This window comes from Eschrichtius robustus, chromosome 10 (genome assembly GCF_028021215.1).
Source record: "Eschrichtius robustus isolate mEscRob2 chromosome 10, mEscRob2.pri, whole genome shotgun sequence".
In the NCBI taxonomy this organism is placed as follows: Eukaryota; Metazoa; Chordata; class Mammalia; order Artiodactyla; family Eschrichtiidae; genus Eschrichtius; species Eschrichtius robustus.
In genome coordinates, this window is record NC_090833.1 from 34,943,438 (window position 1) to 34,960,449 (window position 17,012).

The window sequence follows — 17,012 nt, forward strand, 5'->3', positions numbered from 1 at the left end:
TGGGGAAATAATAACGGGATCATACGAAATCTGCCTGTGCCCCTGACAGCCACCACACCCAGCCCCAGACTTGGAGCCTGGCTGGCCATGGGGGCGGGCAGGCAGAGGGCGACACCGGCAGGCCAGCCCCCCTCCCTCTGCCACAGAGGGCCCTTCCTTCCATCATTCAGCCAGACACGATCAAGCAGTGCCGGGGCTGGCCCTGGAGGGCACAGACAAGATGGATCAGACACATTTCCTGCCCTTGGGGATGCCCCAGGCCAGTGGGCATGGTAAGCTGCAGACACATAACCGCCCCACTAACACACAAGACTCAGACACTGGCAAAGCACCTCCAGATGCCAGGTTGGGGAAACAGATTCATGGATCACAACTGCTAAACACACATTTAACCAAACTTTGATTTTACAGGTACAGAAATTGTGTGCCAAAGTAGGGAGGGGGCTTGCCCACAGTCACACAGAGACCAGTGGCAGAACCAGGACAGGAACCCAAGCATTCTCTCCCTCTTCACACCCCACTCCTTTCCCCAGTTTGGAAGGTAGAAATCTTCCCCCAATCTCAGCAACTGCTCTCCCAGCAGTCGCTGAGATTTGGGGAGCAACAGACAAAAGAACTCCATGCTCCCATTCCTGACACCCACCCCCCAGGCCCACATGGACAGCAGCCACAGCCCTGGTGCAGCCGCTGCTCTCACACCCATCCTAGGCCAGGGCCTGCCTGGGGACCTGGCCCCTGACCTTCACATCTGCTCCCAGAGCCCCAGGACCTTGTCACCTGCTGAGGCACTTCTGTCCAGGGTGGAAATCTTCAGGAAGGGGAGGAGGAGGAGGTGGGAGCTCCCACTTGCTGAGCACCTACTAGGGGCTGGGATAGTGCTAAGACCTCCCCACATGTTGTCTCCATTCATCCTCACGACTCTCGTCTAGGTGGGTAGGATGACCCCGTCTTTCAGATAAGGAGACTCAGGTTCAAAGAGGGGCTGCCGGGGTCACCGCTGGCCAGTCACCAAACTCTGCAAGCAAGAAGGGGACTCGGCATCACCCTAAAGACCTGCGGGACTCACCGTCCATTTGTGAACACCATTTCCTGTAGCTTTGTTCCCTCAGTCACGGCTGGGCTTCCTTCTACAAGTGCAGGACTCCAGGTTCACAAAGCATGCTCTCATCAGGCGTCTCTCTGAGCCCCAAAGTCCTGTGAAGGAAGAGTGGGGAAGTCAGCCTCCCGTTTCACAGATGAGGAAGCTGGGGCCCAAGAGCCAATAGGTGGTCAAGCTGACCCAGGTCTCCCTGGCCAGAGTTCTCTGAGAACCCTAGACCCAAAGTTAGTTTTTGCCAGGAATTATTTTGGGGTTCATTGTGATCCTGGGTTGAGATGGCAAGAAAGGAGAAAGCTGCTTATAGCTTTTCACGAAGGAGGAGAGGTAGTACGGGCATGAAGCAGGGTTCAGGGTGGGTCAAGGATTCCAGACAGAGACACATGGTCTGGGTCCCTCAGCCCTGACTCACACTATTGGTTGGACCCAGTCGTTCAGGACCATGGGTGTCCCCAGATGGAGTCAGCATCGTCACCTAAACAGGCCTCATTCTCAGGCCCCATTCTCAACCCCCTTTGTAGTACAAGTAGATGCTATAATGGGTTGCAGAGGGCTGAGCACAAGCCGATACTGGGAGAGTCTTGCCAGTATGCTGAGGCAACAAAAGGGGCTCCCAGAGGCAGTGTGTGTGGTTGGCAGGAGCATGGGCTCTGGAAGCAGATGGAATGTAACGTCAGGTAAGGGGCTTAGCACCCAAGAACCTCAGTTTCCTCATCTGTAAGATGGGGATGATAGGTACCACCTCCAAAAGGCTGTGAGGACTGATGAGTTAATGCATGTAAAGCACTGAGCATGGTGCCTGGTGAGCAGGGAGAACTCAGGGGACAAGAGCTGCTGGGAGTAGTAACAGCAGCATGAGTGGTATCAACAGTGGTGTCCCGGAATGGATAAAGGCCACAGGTTTTAGACTGGGTCTGCAGGGCCTTGGGGCTCTGAGGAGCTACCCCAGAGCTCAGGGGCCACTAGACATGGTGGAATCAGGAAAGGCTAGAAGGGAGCAGAGCCTGGGGCAATTCAACTAATGCAGAGGCTACCTTATCAAGTATGTAAATAATGAATATCATAAAAAGTAGGTGCTTGATGGTGGCAATCTTAGTATAGTACAGTTAACAGTGCCTCATGGCACCCTGCCTTTCCCCCCATGCAATGCAAGGGGTCTAGGGATGTAGGGAAGTGCCAAATGTTTTTGCTCATTCCCTGTTCCCAGTACCTAGCACAGAGCCAGCCACCTACTAGGTCCTCAATAATTTTTGTTGGATGAAAGAACAATCAGGTATGGCTCTGACTCCAGTCAAAGGAGAGCCTTTTTTTTTTTTTTTGGCCGCACTGCACTGCATGCGGGATCTTAGTACACCGACGAGGGATCGAACCCGTGCCCCCTGCAGTGGAAGCGCGGAGTCTTAACTACTGGACCGCCAGGGAAGTCCGAGCTTCTCTTTTCTGTTTTACATAACAGGCTTCAATGTAGATATTCCTTTGAACGAAAAAGGGTTTTTAAAAAAATAAAATTGAAACCCAATGACGTAGTTCATGCTCCTCCTTTTACAGAAAGTCGGAAGGACTTGCCCAAAGGCACACAGCTCAGCAGCTCGGTCAGTGAGTTCCCACAGACTTAGGCTTTCTCCTCCACCCTGCTAGGTCATCTTCCAGGATGCTGAAGCTGTGGGCCCAAGAGCGGGACTGGGCTGGGCACTGCTGGAGATGAAGCCTCTGGGTGCCTGGTGCCAGAAGTGCAGGGAGGGTGAGGATTCTCCAATCGCTCCCATCACTGGAAATGGACCTTGAGTGCAGTCAAAGATGGCGTCCAAGATTTATGCACCAGGACGTTTATCATCATGTTATTTATAATATCGAAAAATTGGAAACAACCTAGAAACAGTTTAATAAATTATGCCACAACCTTTCAGTGGAATATAATGCAGCTACCTAAATTCATCTCTTTGGAGACTGTTAAATGCTAAGTTAGAATCAAGGCAAGATTCAAACCTCTTAAGGCTGACACCAATTTTTAAAAATACATATATACCAAAAAAAAAAAAAGGCTGTTGGAAATATATCCTAATGTTAAGAATGGTTATTTCTGGAGAGGTTGGATGGGGGTGGTTAATAAAGGGGGTGGTGATTATTTTTTCTCCTACATATTTTTCTGTATTTTCCAAATTTTCTACAATAAGCTTTAGAATCAGAAAGGGAAAAAAAATTAAGATTCCCTGACCAGGGCCAGGTCCCCCTAAGAGGGTCAAGTCTCACTCATCCTTTGATCCAGTGAATATTCACTCAACATCTTGTTTCAGGCCCTTGTGTCTCCAGACATTGGAAATGTCTCAGCTTAAAGGCATACAAATGCCATTTTTAATCAATTTCATGAGTCAGTCACCGTATATTAATAGGCTGTCTCTTAATTGCTCAACCAACAATTAGAGATTCTGAAAACGTTGTAGTACGTATTTTGCATTTAGGAAAGCAATTTAAATGTTCAAGCTTTAAAGCTCCAAAAGATAGTATTTGTGCCTTTTGCACACTGTAGACTGCTCTTTGTCTTCTAAGAAGGAAGCATGCCAACTCTCTCCCCTGCATAGACTGAAGGTTCTTTTTTCTTCCACCTGATCTTATCACGGGTGCTAAAAGTCCCTGGTGTACTGTGTGATTTTGAACCAGTCCCTTGACCTCTCTGGACTTTAGCGTCCCCTTCTGTAAGGGCTTTTCCAGCAGGAGATTCTTAGCTTCTCTCAGTTTCTTTGGCGGTAGGCAGCTTCCAGTGTCAAAATTAAGAGCTTCAGCCTCCAGACCCCTTGACTGTATCCTTACAAGATACCCCTCAAATTCTGGGCTGTTGATGTCCACATCCAGACTTCCAGGCATTTCAGAGAAGAAGTGGCATCCTTCAGGGGTGATGCTGAGATAAAATCAGCATCCTAAATGGGCAAATCATTCTGATCTAAATCTTTGTGGGCTCCCAGTGCCTCATTAAACAACCAAGGCCCCCAGGCTCTGAATCACAGCTCCTCTTCCCTTGCAGCCCTTCAGGAGGACTTCTGATTATCCCATAAATTACATGGTGTCAGAGGGTATCTGCAGGCTCTTCATCTTGCAATCCAGCCACCAACGTTTTTATGGGATATGGATCCTGCCAGGCTCCTACTCTCCTCCATCCCCATGGTTACCAGGGAGGGCCTAGCAGAACATCTTTCTTGGACATTCACTGGCTCACTCTCCACTGATGTCTCTCCCCTCCCAGGAATGCATTAAATCCTCCGGAATGGAGAGTTCTTTCTACCAGAAGCCTTTGTTCTCAGCTCTCCTGCCAAAATGAAGTCTAGGTGGCCTGTGGATCCTGCTGCCTCAGTGAAACTGACTGACTTTCCAGACACTCTTACCCCTCTTGGGAGCTCAAAGGGGCTTTGCCAGTGGTCAGACCCCAAACAGTAGCCATAGTGACCAGCCAGCCAAGCACCATAATGACGGAGCCATAAAAACATCAGGTCAGGGAAGTTGTAAAAACATCAAATGTAAAGAAGGTCAACATCCTCTCAAGCTCACACCCTAGGCTCAAAACCTCTGTCTCTCAGCTCCAAGGGGCTTGCCTTTGATTCCCGTGCCTGGAATGCCTCCATCTCACCCCTCTGGCCACTTAGGTCCATCGCCCACCATGTTAACTTGGGTTTTCCCAGATGTTGCACATCAGGAAGCACCTGCTGGAGGCAGGGAAGGGAAGGCAGCCAATAAGGGGGCGTGGTCCAGCCTCAACCCACTGGGGAGCCCTGGGGGTCAGAGTTCTCCATCCCCCTCAGTCATTGGTTGGAGGCTGCTGGGGAAGACACTTAGTTCTCTGGCACTTCTGACCTGCCATGGGCTCTGGCCAGCAGGATAAGCCCCTGGGAAAAGAGATGCAGATGCTAACACTGGAAATCAGGTGTTCATCACAATGGGAAGGGCAAAGGGATCATCTGCTACAGCTTCTTAAGACACTTGGCAAGCAGCTTATCTCCCCTGGGAAGCTGTTCTGGCTACCACGTCCTGTGCCGAGTTAGGCCAGCTTGATCCCCTTTCGTAACCTTGCCTCCATTCAAGGGAAGAGGGAATGTGTGGACACTGGGCCCCAGGGAAGAAAGTGAGTGCCCTAACAGCCAGTGGCTATGAGGATAGGACCCACCTGCTAATATCACCAGGTTTGATGGTCCCTCTCCAACCTGATGCCCCTCCATTCCCAAGGTGATACATTTGTTCTCTCAAGAAAATTTGGGGAACCCAGATGCTTGATGATACATCTCTAGTGGCTGCCTTCCCTTCCCTGCCTTCCTTTCTCAGTCTCCTACTACTTGCACTCAGGTCTACCTCTGGGGAACCCAAACAAAGGTAGCAGGCAATGGGCAAAAATGGTCAGAGAGGTGAGATGGGGGCACCTTTTGGAGAAGTCTGTATAACAAGACTGAATAATATAAAAATGTCAGTCCTTCACAAATTAAATTCTCTGCTTAATACAATTCAATCAAAACCACAGTGGAACAACATTTAGAACTTAGTTTTTAAAAGGAATTTTAAGTTAGTGTATCAGTTTCCTGTTGCTGCTATAACAAATTGCCAAAAACTTAGCAGCTTAAAATAACACAGATTTACTCTCCTACAGTTCTGGAGGGTCAGAAGTCTGAGGTGAAGCTTAAGGAGCTAAAATCAAGATGTTGGCAGGGCTTGTTCCTTCCAAAGGCTCCAGAAGATAATCTGTTCCTTGTCTTTTCCAGCTTCTAGAGGCTGCCTACATTTCTTGGCTTGTGGCCCCATCATCTTCTCTCTCTGCTACTCCTGCCTCCCTCTTATAAGAAGCATTGTGATTACATTGGGCCAATTTGGATAATCCAAGACACTCTTCTCATACCAAGATCCTTAAATTAATCACATCTGCAAAATCCCCTTTGCCATGTAAGGTAACATTCACAGGTTCCAAGGATTAGGACACAGACATCTTTGGGAGGCCATTATTCAGCCTACTACAGTTAGATTAGACAAATAAATGAATTGGAATTGTTAAGAAACTTTTGATGAAATAAAGGGAAATGAAAGTAAACTTGCTTACTTGATAAATAAACTCTAATAGTTAAAAGTATACTATGTGTAGAAAAATCAGCAGTAACACAGTAGCATAGAAATAGATCCAAGTATATGTTAAAGACTGGTTTAAGATAAATGTGGTAAATCAAATAAGTGGGGAAAGAAAGGAGTGATTATTCAATATATAGTTCAGTTGGTTAATTATATGAGGACAAATAGTTTCCTTACAACTTAAAACAAAAAAAATTATAGGTAGATTAAGGAGTTTAATGTTTAGGAGTTTAATCAGTAAAGTAGTAGAAGGAAATATAAGTAAAAAGTTCAGAGACGAAGAACACTGAGCTCAGCATGTTGTCTATGCTGACCATGAATTTTTATTCTGACTCACAAATTCCTTCCCCCCTCTCTCATCTTTGTAGCCACCACCATGACCTAGAGTCCTAGCCTTTCAGTTCTCAGTCTACACTACCCCAGGTCTTTTCAAACATGGCCTCTCCCACGTTCTCACGCAAGAGATTGACTTGACTGATAATCTGGTATCAGTCAATAACGTCCCAGAAGGTCACAGAGCCGGAGGAAATAAGGTTTCCCTGATATGTATAAGAATGTGCTACCCATCAAATGAGCAGAGAAGAGGGACAGGCAGTTCAGAGAGATGAAATTCAGTTAATTAACAAACATATGTAAAAATTCAACTTCATGGGTAATAAAAAAATCCAAATGAAATTAAGGCCCTATTTTTATCTATAAAATTAGCAAAAATTAATTTTTATTAACAAACCCAAGCTGATAAAGAGTATAATGAAATTGAGGGTACTATGTATTGTACTGTCCCTTGAGAAAGCAATTTGACAATACGTATTGGGGCATAAAAATGTCCACGCTATTGACCCAGCAATTCATCTTTTGAAATGGTACACTAAAGAAAAAAGTCTAAAAGAGAAGAGAAAAAAGCTTTATGTACAAAGATGTTCACAGTCATTTGGAAACAACATAAATAACCCACAAGAATACAGCTGAATAAATTAGGACACATACATAAAATGAAATATTCTGTAGGCCTTAAAGGAGTGTGACTCATTAAAATGGAAAAGCAATTCACTGAAAAATGATCAGCCACCCTGGTGATTAAATAAATGCAATTAAAGCAATAGAGATATCCCATTTTTCACTTTTCAGACTAGTAAAGATTAAAAATTTTGTTAATGTCCTCTTGGGAAAATGGGAGCATGCTCATTTACTGTTCAGGGAGTGTAAATATTGTGTGTGTGGGGGGGGGGTAAACTATCCAAGCATACAGAAAAATATGGACAGGAATATAATAAACACCTGCATATCTCTAACTCAAATTTTGAAATGTTATCATCTATAGCACTTCTCCGGAGAGCAATCTGCCATTATCTATCACTCTTTTAAAAGTATATACTCTTATATACTCCACTAATTCCATTTAATAATATATATTCTCTTTGAATGTATATATTGTTATATACTCCAATAATTCAATTACTAGGAATTTACTGTACAAAAATAGTTCTTTCTGCACACAAAGATACCTGTAGTAAAATGCACACTGAAGTATTATTTCTAATGGCAATAGATTGGAGACAACAGTAAGTTCATGCAGTGGAGAACTGGTTGAACAGACCCTGCTCCAGTCCACAACAGAACACCATCCTGCTTTTGGAACAGAATAAGTGATCTCAATACATGCTAATAAGGAAGTATCTCTAAGATACATCATTGAGTGAAAAAAGCAAGGTGCAGAACAGAATGCACTCTAGGATCTCACTTGTCTATTTTAAAATATATGTATATATACACTTACATATGCATGAAAAGTTTTTGGAAGAATTCCCAAGAAAACTTTTAAAAACATTTATACCTTGAGGAAGGCAGCCTGGGGGAAACGGAAAAGACCGATATTTTATATGTTTATTCCTTTCTGAATTATTTGCATTCTGTTTTATCATATACAAATGTTATTTTTGTAATTAAAAAACTAATTTTAAAAGATAAGTATAAATACTGTAAGGCAAATGGGAAATGCATATGCTGTAATATTAAGTCACCAAAACAATAAAAAACAAGGTGGATTGTGCACTCTGCATGTAGCATGGCTGTGTGCAGGGGGTCTTTCAGAGACAAAGGTAATCCTGCTGCCTCTGTCCTTCATTCCAGCCCTGCCCATGTGCTCCAGCATTTCCTCCCTGTTCCCAAACTTCAACCTCTCCCTTAAGCACTAACACATGATCAAGTGTCTCCTCATTAAGACAAAAACAAAAACAAAAACTCACTGACCTCTCTGGTTCCCTCACTCTCTTGTTCCTTTCATAGCCCCTCCAAGGTGGCTTCCATCCCACCCCTCCCTGGCTTTTTCCAAGCTCATCAGTGGCTTAATTGCTAAGTCACGGACACCTTTCCACTGCTGATTCACTGGAGCTATCTGCAGTGAATCACATCATCATTTCCTCCTTGAAATGTCTCCTCCTGGGCCTTGGGTTGACCTAGACCCTTCCTGCCTGTCATGGCTCCTGGAAGACCCTTAATGGCCACTCTTCTACCTGTACTCTTGCCCTGAACTTGGGCAGGTTGAGCGTTGAGTCTTAGTCCTCTCCTCTCGTCTCTCTATAGCCTCATCCACTCGTCTAGCTTCAGAATCACCACCTGTGCAGTGAAGCCGCCCAGACATAGCCCGTGGATGCTGCTGTGTTCATTGGCCCACATGCATACCCAGCAACAATACCCCACTTCTACTCTGGAGAATTCCTCTCTCCCTATTCCACATGGTCATAGTGGAACTGCCAATCATAATGGCAGCCCTCCCTTTACCCCAGTGCTGGGTACCCTTATCCAGTCCTGGCCAATCAAAGTTCTCCCAGGACTTTGCTGCTGGCAGAAATTAGCCTCTTTCCACTGAAGATACTAAGCCTATGTGATAGAGAGAGGCTACATGAAGAATGAAGCCAAGCAGAGACCACAGCAGAACTGAGATGTGAACAGACAGACAAAGCTCCAACAACATCACTGAACCCCTAGATGCAGCCACATCTAACAGGATCATCATCCTTTGGACTTACACGAGCCAAAAAATTGCTTTTGGCTTCACATAGTTAAAGTTGGGATTATGTCTCTCACAACTAGAAAAACCCTGGCTAATATACTCCCAAATCTACACCCGAAACTTCAAATTCATAAACACAACAGTCTTCTGGAAATCTCCACTTGGGAGCCACCGTGCACCTCAGGCCAGAACTAAACATGTCTTCCCCTCCCCCAGCAGACCTGCTCCTCCATCTGTGTCTCTTTTCTCAGCCTCTCCAGCCGCTAGACACCCAGGCAAAAACTGAGCCAACAGGAAGCTTAAAATGACAGCTCTTTCTACTCTGTTTGAGATTTTCCAATTCAATTGTTAAAGCATCAAATATTCAGTTGTACAAGCTCCAGGAAACTAGGTTAAAATGGTATCCTTAGAAAGATTGAGGATCACCTGAACAGGAGCTGTGCATTGATGCCTCAAGCAACCGCTTTCCAAAAGGTTAGACTTGCTCCCACTTCACTGGCCCAGAAATCATTGCTAATTAAGTCCACACATATTGGATTTCACTTTTCTCAAACCTAATACTTTTAGCTAATGGCAGTCTCAACACTGCCATTAGAAGTGACTTGCTAATCACTGCACACCTCCCCCCCCATCACTCCACTCTTCAAGAATATTCTGTGCATCTCCGTCAACAAAATGCTCCAGCCATCCGAGATCCATGCCATTCCCTGGACATAATGCACAGGTTCCTGCTCCTAGGGCTGCTCTGACTCTTGTCCCTCGTCCTTCTATTTCCACCTCTTCTCCGCTTCCATTCTCCCAAGGTGTGGCTCAAACTCTGTCTCATCCAGGATGTCTTTGGTGACTCCTGAATGCCCAATTAGGAAAAAATGTCCTCTTATTCCAAAACCCAAAGTACTCGTTTGTATCTCTGATGCCTCTGAGAACATACTGCCTTTGGCCTGTGTGTTTGCACAGCTCTTCTCTCCAGGGAGGTTGCCAGGTCTACTTGAAGCCTCGCCTGAGGCTGGATGGACATCTTCCTCCTCCAGCTCCCACCGCAACGGGGAACGTCTCCTCACACTGCCTATCACAGTGACTGTCACTGCCTCTTCCCAAATCTGGCTCTCCTCTTGGAGTGCAGGGCCAGGCAGGCTCATCTCTGTCTTCATGACAAGACCAGATGGAAGAAGGACCCCTGATGCCTTTGCCTGATGCCCTCTAATACTATCTCCCTAACCGGATGCCCAGGTGCCTATGGGAGCTTGAATCAATTGAACTCGACCCGAAAGGAGCAGTTGCTGCTTTATCTAGGGCAAGAGAGGCGAGAGGACACAGTGGGACTCCTCTGAGGGCACCAGCAATCAAGGCTAAATGCATGGGCCTGGTCACCCCTTCAACTGCTGACAGCCCCTGCCCTGGGATCCTGATGGCAGGCTTGCACAAGCACATCACACTGAAAGCTGCCAAGCCTTCTCCCTTAGAAACACTTCAGGAGCTTGAAGAAAAATCAGGGAAGACGAGGAGGAGCAGTCTGAGAAGAGGAGAAAAATCAAAAGAGCCAGGTGTCGAGGAACCAAGGAAAGAGTTTCAAGAAAAAGAGAGTGATCTGCAGGGCCAAATCCTGCATCCGGGGAGAGGTCTGGAGAAGGAGCCTGAAGGCACTGGCTTCCCTGACCTAAAGGAAGGGCAATTTGGCTGGCAGTGATGGGGAGGGCGGGATAAGTGCGGAGCAGCTAGACTCCTTCAGACCTGCTCCCATAACTACTAGGAGGAGAAACTCTCTAATGTCACTTCCTTCCACCTGCAAAGTCCTCTCTACCTTCACTGCCCAGCTTGATATCACCTCTCCACTAAGCTGTCCCCCGGATGTCCCCAGATGGGAGGGATTGCCCTGTCCTCTGAGCCTAATGGTTTGACTCTTGCCAAAACGCATTCATCCTGCTGCACATCACAGTTATGTGTGGTCTGTCCTGCCCTCTAAGCTATGAGAGCAAGACGGATGGCAAGTGGGGAGGAGGAAGGGCAGCAACTCCTGTAGACCCACTGTGTGCCAAGTCCAGGTCCAGGATGCTCTCTCCGCCTCTGATCCGAAAGATCCCGAGGACAGAGAAGCCTGAATGAACACACCCCAGGCTTTGAGGGTGAGGTTCAAAGCAGCCATCAGAGGCAAGATATTTCTTTTCCTTTTAAAAATGTATGCAAAAAAAAAAAATGTATGCACAAAACCACAATGAGGTACTACCTCACACCCATTAGGATGGCTACTATGAAAAAGAAAACAGAAAATAGTGAGTGTTGACTGGGATGTGGAGAAACTGGGACCTTATGCACAGTGATGGGAATGTAAAATGGTACAGCTGGTGTGAAAAGCAGTATGGCAGTTCCTCAAAAAATTAAATATAGAACTACTATATGATCCAGCAATTCCACTTTTGGGTATATACCCAAAAGAATTGAAAGTAGGGTCTCAAATATTTGCATACCCATGTTCATAGCAGCATATTCACAAAAGCCAAAAGGTAGAAGCAACCCAAGTATTCCACAGATGGATGAATGGATAAGCAAAATGTGGTATATACATACAATGGGGTGTTATTCAGCCTTAAAAGGAAGGAAATCCTGTCACTGCTATAACATGGAGGAAACTTGAGGACATTATGCTAAGTGAAATAAGCCATTCACAAAAAGGAAAATACTGTATGATTCCACTTATATGGAGTACCTAGAATAGTCAGACTCATAGAGGCAGCAAGTAGAATGGTGGCTGCCAGGAACTGGGGGGGAGGGGAGGATGAGAAGTTATTGTTTAGTGGGTACAGAGTTTCAGTTTTGCAAGATGAAATGAGTTCCGGAGATTGGTTGCACAACATTGTGAGTATACTTAACACTATTGAACTGTACACCTAAATATGGTTAAGGTGGTCAATTTTATGTTAAAAATTTTTACCAAAAATTTTTTAAACTGTGTAAAACGTGCATTCTATTCCATAATATATCCATCTGATTTTAATATAAAAATGATGCATGATTCTTCTCTTCCAAAATCTTTGATAACAATTGATGCTCCAGGAAGATGCTCTCTGTTTATCCTGACCCAGGAGGGAACCCAAAGACCAGAATCTCTATGAGGGGAGGCCATGTGTCTGACCCTTCCCTGTCCTCTTCGTCTCCAGGGCCTCAGGTGCTCTCCTGTCACCAGCCAAGCTGCCAAGAGCCTCCTCCTCACCACAGTGGCTGGCCAAAACTTCGGATTACTCCAGGCCCTAAAGGACAGAACCTAACTGCCTACCTCAACTAGCTAATGGCAGAGCCAAGGCCAGGGAAGGAAAGCTAAGTGGATGTTAGAATTTGACCAAAAGCAGCTTCTTCGGTTGATGAATTAAGTTTCACAAAGCAATCCCTTTTTTCTTTCCTTAGAGTAGTGATGTCTCTCTCCTGGCTCCCACATGGAGAAACAGCCATACGGAACAAAGGAGCTCAATTATGCTAATATAGCTTTTCCATAATTGTGCATGGAGTGCTGAGGCCACCCTAGGATAAGCCCGTGGCTAAAACTCACCCCCTCTTCCGACTTCTATCTTAGCCCTTTCTTTCCACACACCACTGAAAGGGAGTTCCTAAAACAGGCCACTCAGCAACCCTATGCCAGACAAACCGCTAAACCACATAGGACAGAGTCACACAAGTCTGACCCCGTCACTTTCCTGTCCTCCGTGGCCCCCGATTGCCTTCAGGTCAAATCTGAAACCCCGTAGCCTCATTCATAAGCCTCATCTCCTGCTACCTGCCCCATACACTGGAGGTTCCCGGTTCCCACGAGCTTTTACACATTCTGCTCTCTCTCACTGATTCTAAAACTGCTCTCATCCCAGAGCACCACCTCTGTCTCTCTTTTAGCCCTGGGGCACTTCCTGCCTTGTGCTTTGTTCCCAGGTTCAACTGTGATGGCCCTAAATCTGAGGCTGCTCACAGCTCAGCCCCAACAGGGCGTGGCATGTAGGAGATATCAACAAGCACTCTAAAGAAATCAACCAGCATAGGCTCCTGGAAGAAGGATCCCTTAGCTCACTGTGGTTTCTGTTCTCTGGAGACAGACCCCAACACCCTATGGTTCAGGCCGTGGGTGGACATCTCACCCAACCCCAGGATGGTTTAAGTCCTTCTGGGGATGTCCCCAACTGGACCTGAGGAAAGAGGAGCCATCTGTCCCTTGTGGCAAAGCTCTGAGCCGTGGGATACTGGAGAATGGTCAGCGTTGTGTCCCCTAACATGCAAAAAGCTGTTAAAGAACGGGGCTGACACACAGATAAGCGAGCTGAAAGATGGGAGGAGGGACTTGGCTGCCTCCTCGAATTCTTGTGTCCCTGGAGTCAACCTGGATATGATTTGTTGATGTGAGAAAGGCCTTTCCATGATTTAGTGGCATAGGAAAGCCCAGTATCTTCCCAATAACCTCCTCTCCCCTTTGTCCTACACGTATGTGAGTTGGGTTTCTGTGATAACCAAAAGCATCCTGACTGAGTGAACAAAGTGCATTCTGAGTTTTGCCTCTATCCTAAGGAATCCTGTAGTCAAGCTTGGAAGACTCCCTGCAGGAAGAGGCCCCATTAAACCCCCTCATCTGCCTGGGGCAACAAGAAGCCTCAACCATGCCTCTGCTCCTTATTCACCTGCTTTAATCTCCCTCCACCTTCCCTTCTAGAGAATTCTATAAAATCCCAAAGGACCTATCCTAACAGGGGGCTGCCTGTCTATCCGTCTTGGTTCCAGAAGCACAAGCCCAAAGGAGTTACTCACTATTACTCACTCCTCCCCTGCCCAGACTTTGTCCTGAGACCCCACACAGATAGCCTGGCCAGCAGAGGAGCAACTGGGAGGGAGGCCTGGGGTGGCTTCCACTGCTGGGCTTGGGTAAGGGGCATGGGAATGGGGAAGGGTTTGTCTCAAATGATACACTGTACAAGCCAAGAGCTATTCAAAAGTCAGTTTGAAGATCCCATCTCAGTGCTGCCTCTCCAGCCCCTCATCCTTAATGAGATGAGACAAGATGAGATGAGATAAGATAATCGGCAAGAGACAGGCTGAAGCACTGGAAAACCCCTGGCTGGTTCAGAAGCCTCAGGCTCTAGTCCCAGCTCTGCCCTGACTGGCCATGTGGCCAAGGACAGCCCCTTCCACACTCTGGGCCTCTTTCTCCAGCTGTGAAATGAGGGAGCTGAAAGATTTCGAAGGGCCCTTCTAACTCTGATGTTGGTGGATTCCCCTGTTGCATGGAAAGGGAGAGGTAACAGGGAATTCCCAGGCTGGGAAGAGAGAATACAGCACAGACATCAGGGGTGCGGAGCCATATATATGGCAGGCTGGGAACCCAGTCCCAGGCACAGCCTGAGACCAATGCTTGCCACCCTACCCAAGCCCCTCACTCCAGACAGCAGGGTGACATGGGGGCCCCATACCAGAGATAAGGCCCTCGCGAACAAGTTCTCAGCTCTAGCCCCAGAATGGAAGTCTCTGCAGCCTAAAAAGGCATCTCTCTGCATCCTACTATGTCTCCTATTCCACTTCATCTTGGCCCTTTTGATGGCAGTAAAAAGGGCAAGGAGGACCAGGGGACAAGTCGGAAAAAAGGTACCTTTGAGGGAGGCTTCAGGAGTGGGGGACGGGGGACGAGTCCCTGGCTAGGAGACAGGAGCCCCTGGTTCACGGCCCAACTCTGCCACTGTCTGCTGTAAGCCCCCAAGCAGTCCCTTCCCCTCTCCAGGCCCAGGTTTCTGCACAATGAGGGGTGAGAACATTTGACTGCTGAGGACCCTCCATATCTGACATTCTGTCTTTCTGGGAGGGGCTACTCCAATAACGATTCCAGGTCTCATTCTCCCAGGGAGGTGCAGCTTGATAACCTCATAACCTCATTTACCAGGGCATTTGATGACCATTGAGAAGGAGAGAGAGAAATAGTCCTTTTCACTCAATTTACAATCTTCAGTCATCCATGGGCAGCCAAGGTACCTTATAGATGAGACCTGTGCCACCTCCCCATGCCAACCCTGCCACCATTCCCAACCTCAGGAGACAGGCCATATCTTTTATGTGGCTCAGAAAAGTGGGGTGAGAAGGATTTGGGCAGAAACAACCACCTGCCTGCCCCAGGGAAGGTGTAGCCCAGCAGAGCAGGCACCTGTGCTGTGGAAAGACCCCAGGATCTAAGAGTCAGCTGTGTGGTCTCAAGTTGGCCGAGAGACAGAGGAATGCACAAGATCACAAGATCAGGAAAGGGGAGGCATAAGGAAGGGGAGTTGTGGTCTCCTGACTTCTCTGCACCCAGAGCATCGGAGCTTCCTGGTGGACTCCATTTAGCTCCCTGAGTAAACACTCCCACATTTAAACATAGGCCCAGGGCAGCCCAAATATGGAAAAAATGATTTGTGAATTGTATCAACCGCACCTTCACTCTATGTGAATAGATGAAGAGTTGGTTCTACCCCCGCTAGACCTTGTCCTGTAAGATCTGGGCCCTGTCCTGGGACCTTGCTGATGTTCAATCACTGAGACTGTAGGACTGTTTTTACTGCAGGTCACTTACCCTGACTCATATATTATCCAAAGTAAGTAACTAGATTCATCTTTCCTTAACTGCACGGTGCCTGAGGTTCTCCTTGGTATTTTAAGGATCCCCAGGAAGCACTCCCATTTCTCTGGGGAGTCCTCTGTCCATTCTAGCTCTCCATGTCTGCACCCAGATCAATCCCCCCTCATTCCCAGCATTTCATCACCAGCCTCCAGGCCTGGCCCTCTGCCCACAGCCCTTAACCCCACCCCCACCCCAGAACCATCAACCACTAGAGCCACATAAGTTCACTGAAGGTCTGAGGGTCACAGCAGGGAATTACTTTACAGAATAAGAAAACCATTTAAAATTAAACATGAGGCATCACTCTTGCTAAAGCTTGTCAGCCAAACATACCATGGGGAGTCCCTTATTGCTTCAGCTTCTGGTAAGACTCCAGCCTCCTTATGCTTACTTATTCATTCAACAATACTGACTGTGCACCTTCCATGCTCTGGGCACCCCTCCTAAGTGCTGGGGACATGCAGAAAACAGCACAAAGTTCCCACTATTTTGACGCTTACTTTCTAGTAGGGACAGAAGACAAAAGCAAACAAGCATATGACGTCAAAGTTAAGAAAAATTATTCAAAATATGAAAATAACACCCTTTCAGCTACAGCATTGTCTAACAAGCTGTCTAACTGTCATCAGGGGACTTCCCTGGTGACGTAATGGTTAAGAATCCGCCTGCCAATGCAGGGGACATGGGTTCAATCCCTGGTCCAGGAAGATCCCACACGCCACGGAGCAATTAAGCCCATGCGCCTCAACGACTGAGCCTGCGCTCTAGAGCCCACAAGCCACAACTACTGAAGCCCGAGCGCTGCAAGTACTGAGCCCGCGTGCTGCAACTACTGAAGCCCGTGCGCCTAGAGCCCATGCTCCACAGCAAGAGAAGCCACCGCAATGAGAAGACTGCGCACTGCTACGAAGAGTAGCCCCTGGTCGCCTCAACTAGAGAAAGCCAGCGTGCAGCAACGAAGACCTTTATAAATTTATTTTATAAATAAATTTATAAAAAATAAATAAATAAATGTCATCAGACATCCCAGGGCTATGCTGTCCAATAGGGTAGCCAGTAAAATTTATGGTGGCCATTTAAATTTAAATTTTAACTTATTAACTTTGTATTAGTTGATGAAATATATTTAATATAATAAATATATATTTACATGTAATTTCTATTTATATCATATTAAACTATTTATATCACAC

At 46.7% G+C, this 17,012-nt stretch overlaps 1 long non-coding RNA gene across 1 annotated transcript in view; it reads right to left on the minus strand.

The window, feature by feature from the left end:
* LOC137770209 (uncharacterized) overlaps window positions 1–17,012 on the minus strand; it is a 104,825-nt gene that overhangs the window by 43,989 nt on the left and 43,824 nt on the right. The window contains exon 4 of the long non-coding RNA XR_011075137.1: window positions 1,067–1,194. This is a non-coding gene — a long non-coding RNA (uncharacterized lncRNA). The remainder of the gene's footprint in view (window positions 1–1,066; window positions 1,195–17,012) is intronic.